This window comes from Sinocyclocheilus grahami, unplaced genomic scaffold (genome assembly GCF_001515645.1).
Source record: "Sinocyclocheilus grahami isolate Dianchi unplaced genomic scaffold, SAMN03320097.WGS_v1.1 scaffold450.1, whole genome shotgun sequence".
Taxonomy (NCBI): Eukaryota; Metazoa; Chordata; class Actinopteri; order Cypriniformes; family Cyprinidae; genus Sinocyclocheilus; species Sinocyclocheilus grahami.
In genome coordinates this window covers 503,118-520,014 of record NW_015505629.1, presented here as the reverse complement: position 1 = coordinate 520,014, position 16,897 = coordinate 503,118, and the positions used below count along the sequence as shown (strand labels likewise).

Below are 16,897 nucleotides of genomic sequence, written 5' to 3'. Positions count from 1 at the left end.
CCCTTAATAATAAAAACTGCATGCTGTGTTCACTTGTGTTCTCTTTGACTAATATTTAAATTTGTTTGATGATCTGAAACATTAAAGTGTGACAAACATGCAAAAAAATAAGAAATCAGGAAGGGGGCCAACACTTTTTCACACCCCTGTACGGTCTCAAAGACCGAGGCAGGGGGCGCAAAAAGCTCATAAATACTCTCCCTGGTGACTACTGAACGGGCAGACAGTTCACAACCAGGCTCACTGAATGAAACTGGACAGACAGATAGTTCCAAGTCTGGCTTACTGACTGAAACTGGACAGGAATACAGTTCATAAACAGGCTCACTGATTGAAACTGGACAGGCGGACAGTTCAAAAACAGGTTTGTTAACTGAGACCAGATAAGCAGACAATTCAAAACAGGGTGTGTTGGCAGAGATAGGGTGAACAGACTGTTCATAACCAAGAGTAGTGACTGGAACTGAACTGACAAACAACTCATGAACTGATACTGGGCAGGCAGATATTACGACATCAGAATTGTCAGTGGGATGGAAACAGACAGGTGAATTAACATCAGGTTCATTGAGGGGGAAACAGGACTGGCAGATAATTCAGACACAGATTCATGGATAGATTCTGGATAGACTGACAGTTCATGATCAGACTCATTGACAGAAACTGGTAAAACAGAGAGTTAAAAATCAGACTCACTAGCAGCATTTAGACGGACAGACAGTTCACAATTAGCCTCCATAGCTGGTTCAGAACAGGACGAGAGTTAATAGACGGCCTCCATAGCCGTGACTGGACAGGCAGAGAGTTCACAGATGGCCTCCATAGCCGTGACAGGACAGGCAGAGAGTTCACAGATGGCCTCCATAGCCGTGACGGGACAGGCAGAGAGTTCATAGACAGCCTCCATAGCCATGACAGGACAGACAGGGAGTTCATAGACGGCCTCCATAGCTGTGACAGGCCGAGCAGAGAGTTAATTAATAGGTGCCACTACCGTAACCAGAGCTGAAGTGAAAGACAATGCCTCAGAAGGTTCTGCAGCAAACGCCACCACCTCCGTAGAATCCGGAACAGGCACCACTGTCTCTGGAGGTTCTACAGCCTCAGCCGCCACCTCTGGCAATCCTTCCACGGACGTCACTGGCTCTGGAACTTCGGCGGTAGTGAACGCAGCCCATACACACCAGAGAGCAATCCCACATATGGGAAATGCAGCAGACAAGGGGATTACTTCTGGGGCAAAAGGGTTTGAGAACGCTGGTTTAGGGATACCAGTAGCCCGTGCTGACACCAGCGGTGGATCCTCCACACTGGATGCCAGTCTGGGATACTGAAGAACAGACCTTGAGGATCTGGGTGCGACAGACAGGAAGTGACAGGACTCTGAGCGAACAGCGGTGACGTGATTTGACTCTGGACGATCAGCTGTGACGTGATTTGACTCTGGACAATCAGCTGTGACATGACTTGACTCTGGACGATCAGCTGTGACGAGACACTGAACAATCAGCCGTGACGTGACGAGACTCTGGAAGATGATCAGACGTGAAGTGACGAGATTCTGGAAGATCAGCTGAGACGTGACGAGACTCTGAAAGCTCAGCTGAGATGTGGCGTGATTCTAGACGGGACTCCGAACGAACAGATGTAACTTGACTTGTCTCATGAAGAGCAGCTGAGACATGATGGGGTGTTGTGGTGGCCGCCATTTTGTGAGTGCAAACTGGTGCGTCCGCCATCTCAGTCACAGGCGCGGTGTCGCATTCCTCTTCCGCGACACCCACAGTGAATGAAGAGCCAACACACAACAAAGCATAGTACATAAACTGACAGAGTGATGAACGCGGACCCTCGCGTCTAAGCTTAGGCTTCAGTGGTTGATTAATGCCTTCGCAAAAAAACTCTATCAACTCACAGTCAGGTAAATCAGAGTAATAGGCAATGGCTAGATACTCTTGAATATAGTCCTCAAGTGATCACGTGCCCTGCTCGAGGGCTAATAACAGTCTTGCAATATCCATACCTGGCCAATGTTCATCCGAAAAGCTGCTGGATCCTTGTGTGGCTGAGTATTCTGTAACGGGGCGAATGAGACATGAGACATGCGGATCCAAATGCAAAGCTTTATTCAGAGACATTATATGAAACAGGCAGGGTCAAACAATGGCAAACAGGTATATTGAGGGCAAGACGAAAAAGTAATCCATATACTGGCGTGGGTCAAACGACAGCAAATGTAATCCAGAGGGCGAGGCAAATGAGTAATCCAAAAAACATGCAATAATCCAGGCAGGAGCAAACAGAGTCCGAAACGGCAAGACAAAGAGATAATCCAAGGCAGGCAATAATTCCAGGGCAGACAGCTGACAGACAGGACGAGATAAACAGACTGGAATCAAGACAAGGGTATAACAAGACTAAACTAAATTCAGAAAACTAGGACAGGGAACTGGCTCCATAAAGTGCTACCACTTGGAGAGCGATAAACGCAAACAATACTCGGCTGTTTGAGAAGGATCTGAGTGGGTGTAATATAGTGTGTGTGTGATTGACTGCAGGTGAGTCCAATCAGTGCAATGTAACATGGGAAATGTAGTTCAGGGTGACGTGTAACAGTCTGTGTGGTGTGAAAGTCAATATAATGAAAGGGCGACCTCTGGTGGCAATCGGACGGAAGGCCACGGACCGGATTCGTGACATATACCTAAAATTAGCAAGATTATATTTAGTTATTTGCAATACTTTCTTCACTTGTTTTTTGAAGGAGAGAGTGGAATCGAGGATAATACCAAGATATTTAACATAAGAGAACCTGAATGATCTTTCCAGACACATACATTGTAGGATCTCAGTCAGTTACAGAGTGCATCTTTGTGAAAAACATACAAACTGTCTTCTTTACATTTAAGAACCAGATGTGAATCATTAAGCCATTTGTTTACATTTATCATTATTGCACTAAGTTTAGAAGCTGCTTGTTCTTTGGGTTTTTGCATGGACATAAATTAATGTATCATCTGCGTACATCTGAACATCACACCCTGTACATACAGAGGGTAAATCATTTATATATAAGCTGAAAAGCAGATGCCCCAGGATGGATCCCTGAGGCACACCCATTTTATTGAACAGAAATGGTGACGTTTTACTACCCACCCTAACACACTGAACTCTACCCGTAAGATAAGACTTCATCCAATTTAGCACATTAGGGGAAAAATTTAAATTAGCTAGTTTACAAACGAGTATTTGATGATCAACAGTATTGAATGCCTTCTTTAAATCCAAGAATATAGCCCCAACAACACCTCCTTTGTCCATTTTTAACTTGATAGTTTCTAAAAGAAAGCAATTTGCTGTCGAAATCCAAATTGCATTGGGTGCAGTGTGTAAGGGCTACTATTAAGACGAGTTAACAACTGTTCAGCAATGCATTTCTCAATGCATTACTCGCCTCAGTCGGGTCCCCTGATTTATAAACCGGAACAATAATGGCTGACTTTCAGTCCTTCGGAAACTTCCCTTCTTTAATAGAGGCATTAATTAACTTTGTTATTTGTCCAGTAAATAAATCTGCATGCCTTTTAAGAAAGATAGAATCTAATCCAAATATATCTTTAGACTTGGAGGTTTTAAGAGAGTTCAGAAATGTATTAACTTTAGATTCGGAAACCTCCATTAGAGACAGGGCAGGTTGAGAGATGTCTATCTTTGGTGTAAATGAAATTCCAGTATAATTAATGGGCACTGTCATCTTTACAGAATTCACAAAATAAGAATTAAGAAGGGTTGCTGTTTATATTCTATTAGTATACTACTCTTACTATTTTTAGCATACATTTTATGGCAGAAATAGCACTGAAGGAATCTTTAGAATTATTATTTTCAATAATTTACATCAGACACTGTGTGATTTGCCACCACCAACTGGCTTTTATAGATTAATTTTTGAAGTGTCATTTCATATTTCTATATTCAGTATTTTCTATATTTAAAACATGGATCTCCTAACATTATTCATGCAGTTGTAATTGCAGTGCAAAGGTGGATGTTGTTGATATCAATTTTGTTTGATTGGTTTTAGCCCTGTAGTGTCTTATATTCAAACTGCATTTATTGAGTAAATGTAAGAATTAACAAGAAAGGGCACACCCATTTTATTGAACAGAAATGGTGACGTTTTACTACCCACCCTAACACACTGAACTCTACCCGTAAGATAAGACTTCATCCAATTTAGCACATTAGGGGAAAAATTTAAATTAGCTAGTTTACAAACGAGTATTTGATGATCAACAGTATTGAATGCCTTCTTTAAATCCAAGAATATAGCCCCAACAACACCTCCTTTGTCCATTTTTAACTTGATAGTTTCTAAAAGAAAGCAATTTGCTGTCGAAATCCAAATTGCATTGGGTGCAGTGTGTAAGGGCTACTATTAAGACGAGTTAACAACTGTTCAGCAATGCATTTCTCAATGCATTACTCGCCTCAGTCGGGTCCCCTGATTTATAAACCGGAACAATAATGGCTGACTTTCAGTCCTTCGGAAACTTCCCTTCTTTAATAGAGGCATTAATTAACTTTGTTATTTGTCCAGTAAATAAATCTGCATGCCTTTTAAGAAAGATAGAATCTAATCCAAATATATCTTTAGACTTGGAGGTTTTAAGAGAGTTCAGAAATGTATTAACTTTAGATTCGGAAACCTCCATTAGAGACAGGGCAGGTTGAGAGATGTCTATCTTTGGTGTAAATAAAATTCCAGTATAATTAATGGGCACTGTCATCTTTACAGAATTCACAAAATAAGAATTAAGAATGGTTGCTGTTTATATTCTATTAGTATACTACTCTTACTATTTTTAGCATACATTTTATGGCAGAAATAGCACTGAAGGAATCTTTAGAATTATTATTTTCAATAATTTACATCAGACACTGTGTGATTTGCCACCACCAACTGGCTTTTATAGATTAATTTTTGAAGTGTCATTTCATATTTCTATATTCAGTATTTTCTATATTTAAAACATGGATCTCCTAACATTATTCATGCAGTTGTAATTGCAGTGCAAAGGTGGATGTTGTTGATATCAATTTTGTTTGATTGGTTTTAGCCCTGTAGTGTCTTATATTCAAACTGCATTTATTGAGTAAATGTAAGAATTAACAAGAAAGATTACACATAATTTCTAAGATGCCCCTGGAAATCAGTTTAAGGTGGTAAATATCACTCCTTAATGGAAAGTTCATTTCTGTCACTGGTTTAGGATTTTTATTTTTTTTATCCTGGATTCACTGAATCCTGTGCAAATTGTGTGACCCGCGTGTAGATCTTGTGGTTTCTGTCAGCGCTTGATGTTTTGCTGTTCTCACTCAGGTCCTGTACAGGCAGGAGGGGCAGCCCAATGGCATGCTGTACACCACAGCGAAGCAGTCCATCGATCTGCCCATGAAGAAGGGCGATTATTTGGTGGAGGTGCGCGCACACAGTGAGGGAGGAGACGGAGCCGTCGCACAAGTGCGCATCGCAGGTAAAACCACATTTACATTAGTGCATAAGGACATTACAGTCCATTTAAGAGATTTTGGAGATGCTTTTATACAAAGGTCACTTACAAATAAGGAAACTTGTCATTATATTTCTATGCATTTACGCATTTGGCAAATTATTTTATCCAAAGCAAATCACACTGTATTCAAGATAAGCATTCAATCAGTGCAAATGCTGCTCAAATGAAGCAGATGAGTGATGAACTCATGAACTGAATGACCAGCAGATAGAGCCGTTAATCAGAAAACACAGATGATTTAGTGTGAATGAACATAATCCTGATCAGACTCAGACTCCGACTATTAGTCTGATAGTCTGATTTATTCCTGATAATCAGGATAATAATCCTGATTGAAGATAAAATACAAGTAACCATGTGATCATGCATAATGAAGATACCAAAAAAAGTAGTTGATATTTTGTAATGCAACTCCATCAAACTGAGAATCACAAGAGTATCATAATAATTACATGTAGATTAGATTGTAGGTTCAGTTCTGAATTAACACAATCCTGATGGAACATAAATACATAAGATAGCAGAAAAGTAGATGAGAGTTTAATTCAAAGTAATGCAACCCAACTGAGAAACATGACTATCATCATATTTACATTTAGATTAAATTAGATGTTATTGTCCTTTTTGTATTTTTCTTAGTAGTGATACACAAATAACATATAAACAATGATATGGCAATAAAAAATAGAAATAAAGTTAATAAAATATAGCTAAATTTAGAAAAGAAATTAAAACAGACTTCCAAACACAATATTCTACTAAACAAATTTATAGTTATTAATTTTGCAGATGCTTCAAAGTAACCTACAAACTAGGCAAATCATAAGCAGTTTGATGTGATATTTAGGGGTCAAGCTACTCTTGTACTCATTAGTTTTCTTATTATTTCTGCTATTGAGTCCCTATGCAGCCAATAGAACCGCTTGCAGGAAAGTTATGAAATTCGGCACACGGATAGAGGACCACCTCAACATTAACCACAAAAAATTTGGAGTCTCTAACTCAAACGCTGTAGCGCCACCAACAGCTCAAATTTGCACTCATGTTTATGCTAATAACTTCTGAACGGTAAGGGCTAAACACTTTTTCTAACTCATCCTAGACAGTTCATCTGATTTTTCACCAAAATTGGCTCAGATTGTCTTCAGACCGTGCTGGAAATTAGTTATTAAAAGATTTTCCACAGACCCATCTCGTATAGCGTGCATCAACAAATTTGACAAAGAACGCGCCGAAATGGATGTGAGGCTATATCTCAGCAACACTTTATCATATTCAGACCAAACTTGGTCAAGAGATATGAATAATTGACATTTTTACCTATAACTTCTGAACAGTTTAGCCAAAATGAATAAGTTTGGTCTCTTTTGATTAAGAGCAATGGCAAAAACACACAAGTCAAGTCACCTTCATAGAGCTTTATACAAAGACAATAGTACATCATCCAGCTTAATTCAGTTCAAGTTTTGTTCTCTCTAAGCAAGCCAAAAAGCAAGGAACACAATAAAGAATGACTAAAATGAAAGTGAAATATATTACTAAAGCCACTAAAAGTGTGTCAGTGAGTAAAATAAGAGAGTTTTGTGATGTTTGTGTGTGTGTGTTTGTGCAGGTGCAGCCGTTCTGGCATCTCCATCTCTTGGCTTCTTCTGGCTTCTCCTCACAGTTCTGTTGAGTTTGATTCTCTGAATGTAGTTTCATCCTGATTCAATGAAGCTAAACTCTCACAGGATGAAACCCACCAATATTCAGAGTCCACACGGCTCTGGAGAACAAAAGACTGGAGATTCAGGACAGAGCCTGTGTTTAATGTCTGAATGGTTCAATATGCCTTACAACATCTCACACTCTGATCTCTTAATGAGCGCTGATTGGTCCAGACGGAGCGGAAACAGGAAGTGCTGCTGTTAGACTTCCTGTGTGTTTTGGTGACAGATCAGCGTCTCACGTTTGTCTTTATGTCATTGTCAGATCAGTGGCTTTCTCTTATTTCTGTGGACAGATACAGTCAAAGCAAACCAACAATTCACATTCAACTCCATTCAGCATCCATTCACTTTTAGAGGATTATTATATATGCAATAATTTATAAGATATTCATCTATTCAAGATTTTTAGATTTAGATTTTTTTTTTAAATTAGGATATAATTTTTAAATCTGTCTTGGGTTCAGGTGAGGAACATCAGCGGCTGAATGAAAATGGATGTTTGTGTTTGAGTTTGTGTTCGTTTACAAGCTTCAGTCTCAGAAATGTTATGAAATATGATCAGCTGAGGTAGACGAACAAATACTGAAAATGCATTTGTGTTTTAGAGAAGCAACAGTGTGATTTAATGTGATTTCACACTGAACACCTAGTGAACACCAGTGCTGGGTAGTAACTGACTACATGTAATCTGGATTACGTAATCAGATTCCAAAAATGCAGTACTTCGAAATCAAATTATATTACATTGTAAAATGCTCGTAATCAGATTACAGTTAAATTTTTATGGATTACATGATTACAAATTATTCACACAATGGCATTAAAGTATTTATAGTTTAGTTATTCTCATGTACGAGATCAATAATTACACAAGTTACTAAACACTGCCGATGTATAGCTGACAGAAATATTTCAAGCCTGGAAGACTTTGTCCTTGTCATTGCTGTTTTCACGTTTATTCATTTTTAACCTCTCTGACCTAAAATATTTACTTAAAGTCCCCCTGGGATTTACAGTTAATATTTCAAATAATTTAACAACATATTTGCATGTTCTCTGATGTCGGTTAATGGTCATATATTTTATTTATTTTCCTCATTTAAATCTATAAACAAGTTAGGTCAAAAGTAATCTAAAAGTAATGCAAAAGTAGTCCGAATACATTGCCTAAAATTAGTAATCTAGATTACATTACTGACTACAGTTTTCATCATGTAATTTGTAATCAGTAACAGACTACAGTTTGTAAGTCATCTAGCCAGCACTGGTGAACACAGATTCATTGAGTTATAATGCATCAGATTCAGTTACCTGGTAAAAGTTTCATAAATATTAATTACGTTCATTAATAACCACATAACAAAAGCAGAATCATGATCGCACTGATTCTTGAGCACATAACCTCTTTTGTTTTGACTGTATCATTCAGATCTGTGTGCCATTGGCAGGTGATTTGTGATGAATGTCTCATAATAACATTTGCTACAGTCGCTTACTTTAAATGATGATTGAACAATTCTGTCAGTTTCATATTGGAGTGTTTGCTAAAAAATATATGAGTTTACAATCTGTTGACTCATGCGTCTGTATGTCACGTGCTCCTTTATAAACAGATAATATGATTTACCATTCATCTGGTGATCTGGATATTTAGTTTTATTGATCAGGATTTGAAGGTTTGACTCGTCTTTGAGAAACTCCGTCTTAAACATCATCAGGATCAGATTGTTTGTAATGAAGCGGAGCAGTGAATTCATGTGATTTCATGTGTTTGAGCTGAAGTTTCTCCTCTTTAATCCTCCACTAAGTGCTTTTGCTCCTGATGTTCGTCTGCGTGAGAGAGTTTTGCCAAATGCATGGATGCCTTGAGCTTTAGCGGCCTGCAGTTATTCAGAGGCCAGATGCATGATGGGATTGAATGGACTGATCGTCATACTCACTGGTTCAGTTCAATGACAGGTCAGCCTCTTTAACTAGATTGTGTAGATAAAGACTAACCTGTCAGTTATTACCTGCTTCATTCAACTCAGTCTTCAATTAAACTTTATAGAGACCAAACAAACATGTCTGCTGTGTGTTTCTCGCTTCAGTCTTACCTTCGCATCCTCTTCCTTATCATCTTTATGTTTCCAGCATTCGGTCTAGATTAAACATTTTCAAACATTTCGCATTAGTAACCCAACCTGGAGTAAAAGTGTATGCGATGAATAACAGAGCAAAATGTGTCTCACTCGTACATGATTTTCCAAATAAAACTACAAACAGAGGCTTACTGTCTCATCTGTGTGAAAGAGAGTGAGATTAAATATATTTGCTAAAATATGGACGTCACTATTGAAAACATTTAATGAACAATTTGTGTGTAGAAGTTAAGAAATTAACGTTTGATCTGCTGTAAAAGCTACAAAATACTATAGAAATTCAGTTTCAATATCCATTTCATTCAAAGTCAAAGCAAAAGCTAAAACTACAAATACAGTCAGATGTGTAGATTCCAGCAGGAGGAATCAGCACATTTCTCCTGTCAGTAACAGTCAATGTTGTTTACAAAATGAATCAAAAGTGCCTCATTATCAACAATAATGCTGTGGTCAATAAAACAAAATGCTTTTAAATGAATATGAACAAATGTTGGAAACTTCCTGTGACATATCTGTTATATATTTTGATGCATGCTCACTTGTTTACTGAGTGCTCAAACACATATGGAGAACTCACATACATACAGATGGGGCGTGGCTTAACATACCAGATAGTCAGCACATTACACTCCTTCCCCTTTAGTCAAGTCAAGTCAAGTCACCTTTATTTATATAGCGCTTTTAACAATACAGATTGTGTCAAAGCAACTGTACAGCATTAATTAGGAAAATAGTGTGTCAATAATGCAAAATTACAATAGTAAACACTCAATTTTCAGTTAAAGGCAGTTCATCATTGAATTCAGTGATGTCATCATCCAGCTCAGTTCAGTTTAAATAGTGAAAAAGTGAAAATGACGTGACATGTGGCCAAGTATGGTGACCCATACTCGGAATTAGTGCTCTGCATTTATCCCATCCAAAGTGCACACACACAGCTGTGAACACACACACCGTGAACACACACCCGGAGCAGTGGGCACCCATTTTTTTGCTGCAGCGCCCGGGGAGCAGTTGAGGGTTCGGTGCCTTGCTCAAGGGCACCTCAGTTGTGGTATTGAAGGTGGGAGAGAGCGCTGTACATTCACTCCCCCCACCTACAATCCCTGCCGAGTCCAACTCTCTAACCTGTATACTGTAACTAGTATCTGTGCAATCAAGTGAACGATATCGCTGGAAATTAAGTGTCCCCAACTAAGCAAGCCAGAGGCGACAGCGGCAAGGAACCAAAACTTCATAGGTGACAGAATGGGAAAAAAACCTTGGGAGAAACCAGGCTCAGTCGGGGGGCCAGTTCTCCTCTGGCCAGACGAACCAGCAGTACAACTCCAGGCTGCAGCAAAGTCAGATTGTGCAGAGGACTCAACTGGTTCCTGTGGTCTTGTCCCGGGGCCGTCTAGGAGACAAGGTCCTCGCTGGGGATCTGTATCTGGGGCTCATCTAGTTGTCCTGGTCTCCGCTGTCTTTCAGGGCTGTAGAGGTCATCTCTAGGTGCTGATCCACCATCTGGTCTGAATACGTACTGGATCCGGGTGACTGCAGTGACCATTTGATCTGGATACAGACTGGATCTGGTGGCTATGGTGACCTCAGAATAAGAGAGAAACAGACTAATATTAGCGTAGATGCCATTCTTCTAACGATGTAGCAAGTACATCGGGTGTTATGGGAAGTGTTCCTGGTTCTGGTTGTCCTAATTAATGCAGCCTAAAAATCCTTTAACGGATTTGAATATTAGAAATGTGTTAGTGTGTTATGTGTAATCCAGGTTAAAGAGATGGGTCTTTAATCTAGATTTAAACTGACAAGAGTGTGTCTGCCTCCCGAACAATGTTAGGTAGATTATTCCAGAGTTTGGGCGCTAAATAGGAGAAGGATCTGCCGCCCGCAGTTGATTTTGATATTCTAGGTATTATCAAAGTGGCAGAGTTTTGAGAACGCAGTGGACGTGGAGGACTATAATGTAACAAGAGCTTGTTCGAATACTGAGGTGCTAAACCATTCAGGACTTTATAAGTAATAAGCAAGATTTTAAAATCTATATGATGTTTAATAGGTAGCCAGTGCAGTGTTGACAGAACTGGGCTAATATGGTCATATGGGCAGAAAAACCACAACGGTTTACAAAATTTCAGGTATCAATAGTACACAACATTACCCTATTCATTTAACCACACAGACCATAGGACTGAAAACCAATAGTAATAATAATAATAGTAATAATAATTAAATTTTCTATAGCGCCTTTAAAGGAGCTTCTCAAAGCACTTTACAATGTAAAAGTATACATATAAAATTAAGACAGGAATACAGAATAAACAAAAGAGCACAGGAACATAAAATAAACAAGAAACAGCAATGAAAATTACAATCAACAATAAGCTTGCTTTTAAAAAAAAAAAGTTTATAATTAACCAAAGTTCAGATGTGCCACATAGTGGTTGACAGAACGCATTTGTCCATGTAAGCATTTACACTATGAATGACAGAGTTAAACTGTGCCAAATGCCTTGCCCACAGAAGAATGAAATTCATATGCATCTTCAATGATTTAAAGCATTACGGTTCATGCACACTGGCATGGAGTGAGCAGAGCAGAGCAAGCATTTTCAGTTCATTCCTATGGAAGTTGAGCATGGGTGTAAAGCTCATCTTCTAAAGGAATTAATTGAAAATGCTCAGTCTACTCCGCGCCAGTGTGCATGTACCATTAGTCCATCTAAAAATTCTGTCATTCGTCATGTCGTTCCAAACCCAAAAATCTTTGGAACTCAAATGAAGATATGTTTAATGAAATCCAAGAGATTTCTGTCCCTCAATTGACAGTCTACACAACTACCAGACCAAACACATCATTAAAGTAATCCATTTGACTCCAGTGGTTTGACATCAATTTATGTGTGCAAAAAAAAGTTCTGAGGATGAACAAAGGTCCTACAGGTTTGAAACAACATGAGGGTGAGTAAATGATGACAGAATTTTTCTTTTTGGGTGAACTAACCCATAAGGTTAAGGAAATGAAGACAGAATTATCATTTTAACTTTGCATAAATGTTTAAAGCATACCTCTAAATCTGGCTCAACCACTGGTGTCTGCAACATTCCAATGTGCCCAAGCTGTTCTGGTGAAAGATTTCCCTCTGTTCTGATGGGATGGTTGTTCCAGCTACCCATGAAGCACTTCAAGTAAAATTTCAGTCGTGGAAGAATGGCAGTGCACACAAAATAGGTGCAGTTCATCTGATAAAAATCAAGCACTCTCTCTTCTTCCATTGTATGCAGTACTTCATAGTACTTACAAGAGACAGCTGACCAAACATCGCACCATAGACGCTCAATTCTAAAATAAAAAGACACATTAGTATGGTCAAAACATAGCTTACAAAAAAGCAAACAGTTTGTCCATAGTAAATCATTTGAAGTATTATAGTATCCCAAATTAGTGGCGTATCAACATTAGGGGCAGGTAGGCTGAAGACCACCAGATGTGGTGCAGTTGTGCACTTTTAGAGTGTTAGTTCACACAAAAATGACACTTCTGTCAACATTTACTCACCCTCGTGTCTTTGATTTGTTTACTTTAACATACTTTCAGTGCATTAATGTTAAAAATGCTTTAAATAAACAGTGCTATTAGAAATCTGAAATTATTGTTACTCCTAAAAGTGGATATGTTTTCAGTAAACACTGCAGGTTTATTGACATTTCTCTCTTTCTTTCAGTATTTCAAAGTCTAAGGTGGTTTTGTTCAGTTTTGTTTTTCTTTATGGCACAAATATTATTTACTGTGATGTTTGTCTTCAAAATTAGCTAAAAATGTATTCATGAGGATTAATCCTTAGCACTGTTGACTTAATGTTTGTAGACCTGGCAACCTGTAGACGTAGTAAAGCAAGGGTTTCATGTTTCACTAATGTGGCATTTAAGGTGTGACATATCATTGGCAAAAACTCAAGAAAAGACTGAAAGGTACGTTTCAGCACCTAAGTTGACATAGACTATTCATGTTGTAAACATAGTAAAGCAAGTTTTGAGTTCAGTAAGTATTTCCTTATAGTTTATGGGTCATGGTGTCAAAGTGTGCTAACATCTATGCAACCAGGAATAGTCTACAATTTCATTGTTTCATTTCGATTTAGATTACTCTTCAAACATTTCACATTTGAATTAACCAATAGTGATGATTGGAAAGTAAGAAGACAAAAGAGAACATGTCAGCTCAAGGCACAGGGCAAATCACGGTGGCACAGAAAAGTTACCGATCATCTAGCCCCGGTGAGTTTCCACTGATGCTATCTTCTTTTCATGTATATGTTTACCTTTTTTGTTAATCAAATTCATAACAGTGGTTAAATATACTACCGTTCAAAAGTTTAGGGTCACTTGTCTGAATTGTTTCTCAAGATCCTAAAAATCTGTTTCTGGATCTCAAGGTGTAAGCTTAAATATTTGAATACAGTAATTGTGCCAAAATATTATTTAAAAAAATGCTTTAAATTGCATGACGTGGACTAAATAATGAAAATAGCAGTAAAAGCCCAGAATAGAGTGTTCCCAGGCTGTTAAAAAGTGCATTTTTAAAAATTCTAGGCAAAGGGTGGCTTTGACGATGCTAAAATATAACATAACTTAGATTTATTTTGAATTTGCAATTCATAACTAAATTTCAACAGCTTCATATGTAGTATTGTAATGTTTTAATGAATTTACTATCATTCTAAATTGTGGGGTACATTTAACTGTTAAATCATATTCAGTTATGATTTCAATAGTATTCAAATACAGTTAACATCTCCTACCTGAGGATTGAAAGAATTGTAATAATTGGGAGTCGACAACTTGGGGGAATAGAAGGAAATGGAAAAGGTTCAACTGGAAACATCATTTGGGGAGAAATGCTTTTGATGTTGGGAGAAGAACTGCACAGTGTGTTCAAGCTGCAGGAGATGTGCATGGTATAACAGTCCTCTTGAAAATACATCAGAGCTGGACAAATTAGAGATTGAAAATAGCATAAGTCTAGGTCCACATGTCATTCTATAAACTGTTCCCATTGAAACAATATTTAACAAGTCTTCTCAAACCGCTGTGGAAGAACATACGAGTCTTCTGAGGAAGAAGGTCTGGAATCATACAGTTGTGCTGTTTACCAGAGGAGACTGGCTTGGAGATGCAACCATTGAGGGACATATTGAAAATGAGGGAAAGCAACTGCAGTGGCTTATTAAAAAGTGTGGGAACAGATATCATGTCTTTAACTGTAAGCAGAACACTGACAACACACAAGTATTGGAACTGCTTGCAAAAATTGAGGAAATCATGATGGAGAACAATGGTTGTCATTATGTACCAGAAACAGACAGTAATCCATCCACAGAGCTTGAGCCAAAGATGAAAATTGCCAAAAGAAACATGATGAAAGTGAGGAGCAAAGAGATATCCTTCAAGAGCTGCTAAAGGTTGAGTGAACTGCATTGTTGTTAATAATACATCCAACAGCAGCATAAGTAATTATCTGAAGATAATACACATTCTATCAATTTCTTTACATTAGAAAGGAAATACACTCTCTCAGATTTGAGGATTGTGCTTCTCGGAGGAGGAAGAGTTGGAAAAAGCACATCAGGAAACATAATTTTGCAAGGATATTTCTCTGAGAAGACGCCAGAAGAGGTCAATTTTGCCACAATTTGGAAACAACGTTGTCATTAATGTCACAATAGTGGTTGTTTAATTCCTATGCATCCTTTATATTATAATTATTTTCATAATTTTATAATTATTTTTATTCTATCTAGGATTTTAATATCCGCACAAGAACAATGCAATGTGTGATGAAACAGGGGCAAATTGAAGGATATCAGGTCTCAGTGGTGGACACACCAGGCTGGTCCACGTCAACTCTGGAGAATGCAAAAGAAATCGTACCCAGTGTGACAGTTTGTTCTCCAGGACCTCATGCATTCCTGCTAGTGTTGCCTGTACATGAATCGTTTACAAAAAGATCTCAACAAAAGGGGAGGAGAAACATACTATAATATTATTCACTTATGGACAGTGTTAGGGGTAACACATTACAAGTAACGCGAGTTACGTAATCAGATTACTTTTTTCAAGTAACAAGTAAAGTAACACATTACTTTTTAATTTACAAGACAATATCTGAGTTACTTTTTCAAATAAGGAATTAAAGTTTCTTTTTTTTCTCCAATTTATTGACTGACAGCTCTCCTGTCCCCATGTTGAGAGAAATCAGAAGATGTTACTGTAGTTCTAAAATAAATATGAATATGCATTAATTCATCTCACTCACTCACAAAAAATTCAGTATTCCTCAAAATGAATAAAAATAATGCTACTCAGAATATGATGCAAACCTGCAATAATTAAATGTTAAACAACACAAATATCCTTTATGAATTTAATCCCATTCTATTTGCTTCTGACCTTCGATGATCCAGTTCAACCGTACTAATAAGCACAAATTACTCTAGACAAACATTTGTGTGTATTTTTTTATTGCTGAAATGTGTTGAAATTTCTACTTCTGCATTCTACTGTACGGACTTAAATTTACTTTCCCTTCAGCCTGAGGCTTATTCATTTCACTTTTGGTGTGAAAAGGCTTTTATATTTGCCAAAAATAGAACTAACATAACGCATTACTTTCCATAAAAAGTAACGTAATTAGTTACTTTTTTATGGCGTAACGCAATATTGTAATTCATTACTTTTAAAAGTAACTTTCCCCAACACTGCTTATGGACACTAGTTGATGGACACAACAGTTGGAGTACATTGCATGTGAAGGAGAAGCTCTGCAAGAGTTGATAGAAAGAAAGTGTGGAAACAGATATCATATGCTAAATAATGACTGGACAAATAGATTAAAGGGGTCATATGATGCTGCTGAAAAGAACATTATTTTGTGTATTTGGTGTAATGAAATGTTTATGCAGTTTAAAGTTAAAAAAAAACATTTTCCACATACTGTACATTATTGTTTCTCCTCTATGCCCCAGCTTTTTGATTTTTACAAAGCTCATTGGTCTGAAAAAGCGAGGTATGCTGTGATTGGCCAGCTATCCAGTGCGTTGTGATTGGCCGAATACCTGAAGCGTGAGACAAAAATGTTACGCCCCTTACCATACTGTGATGCCGTGTCCAGCCGGAGCGACGACACAAAAACATTAAAACCCATTACAAACAAGTCAATTGTTGCATCCAGTGGGGACATAATTACTGATTATAATGACTTATACTGTCTTTTTACGCGTTGCATCATGCCGCGTAAACATAAAACCCTGTCTGCATTTGTGATCAGAGAAATGACAAACAACAAGTGCTAATCCACACTGCCCAAAACTCGCGTTTGAATCATCAGTGGCAAATGATAAAAGAAAACGTACTTACGTGAGTCAGAACTGCCGGCATTTTAGTCTAACGTTACTCTCCCAGGATCAGTAAACAG

The 16,897-nt window shown here is 37.9% G+C and overlaps 1 pseudogene; it reads left to right on the top strand.

Annotated features, from left to right (window-relative positions):
- The first annotated feature begins 1,608 nt into the window (after positions 1 to 1,608).
- LOC107552416 (GTPase IMAP family member 8-like) lies at positions 1,609 to 15,489 on the top strand (annotated as a pseudogene).
- The last annotated feature ends 1,408 nt before the right edge of the window (positions 15,490 to 16,897 follow it).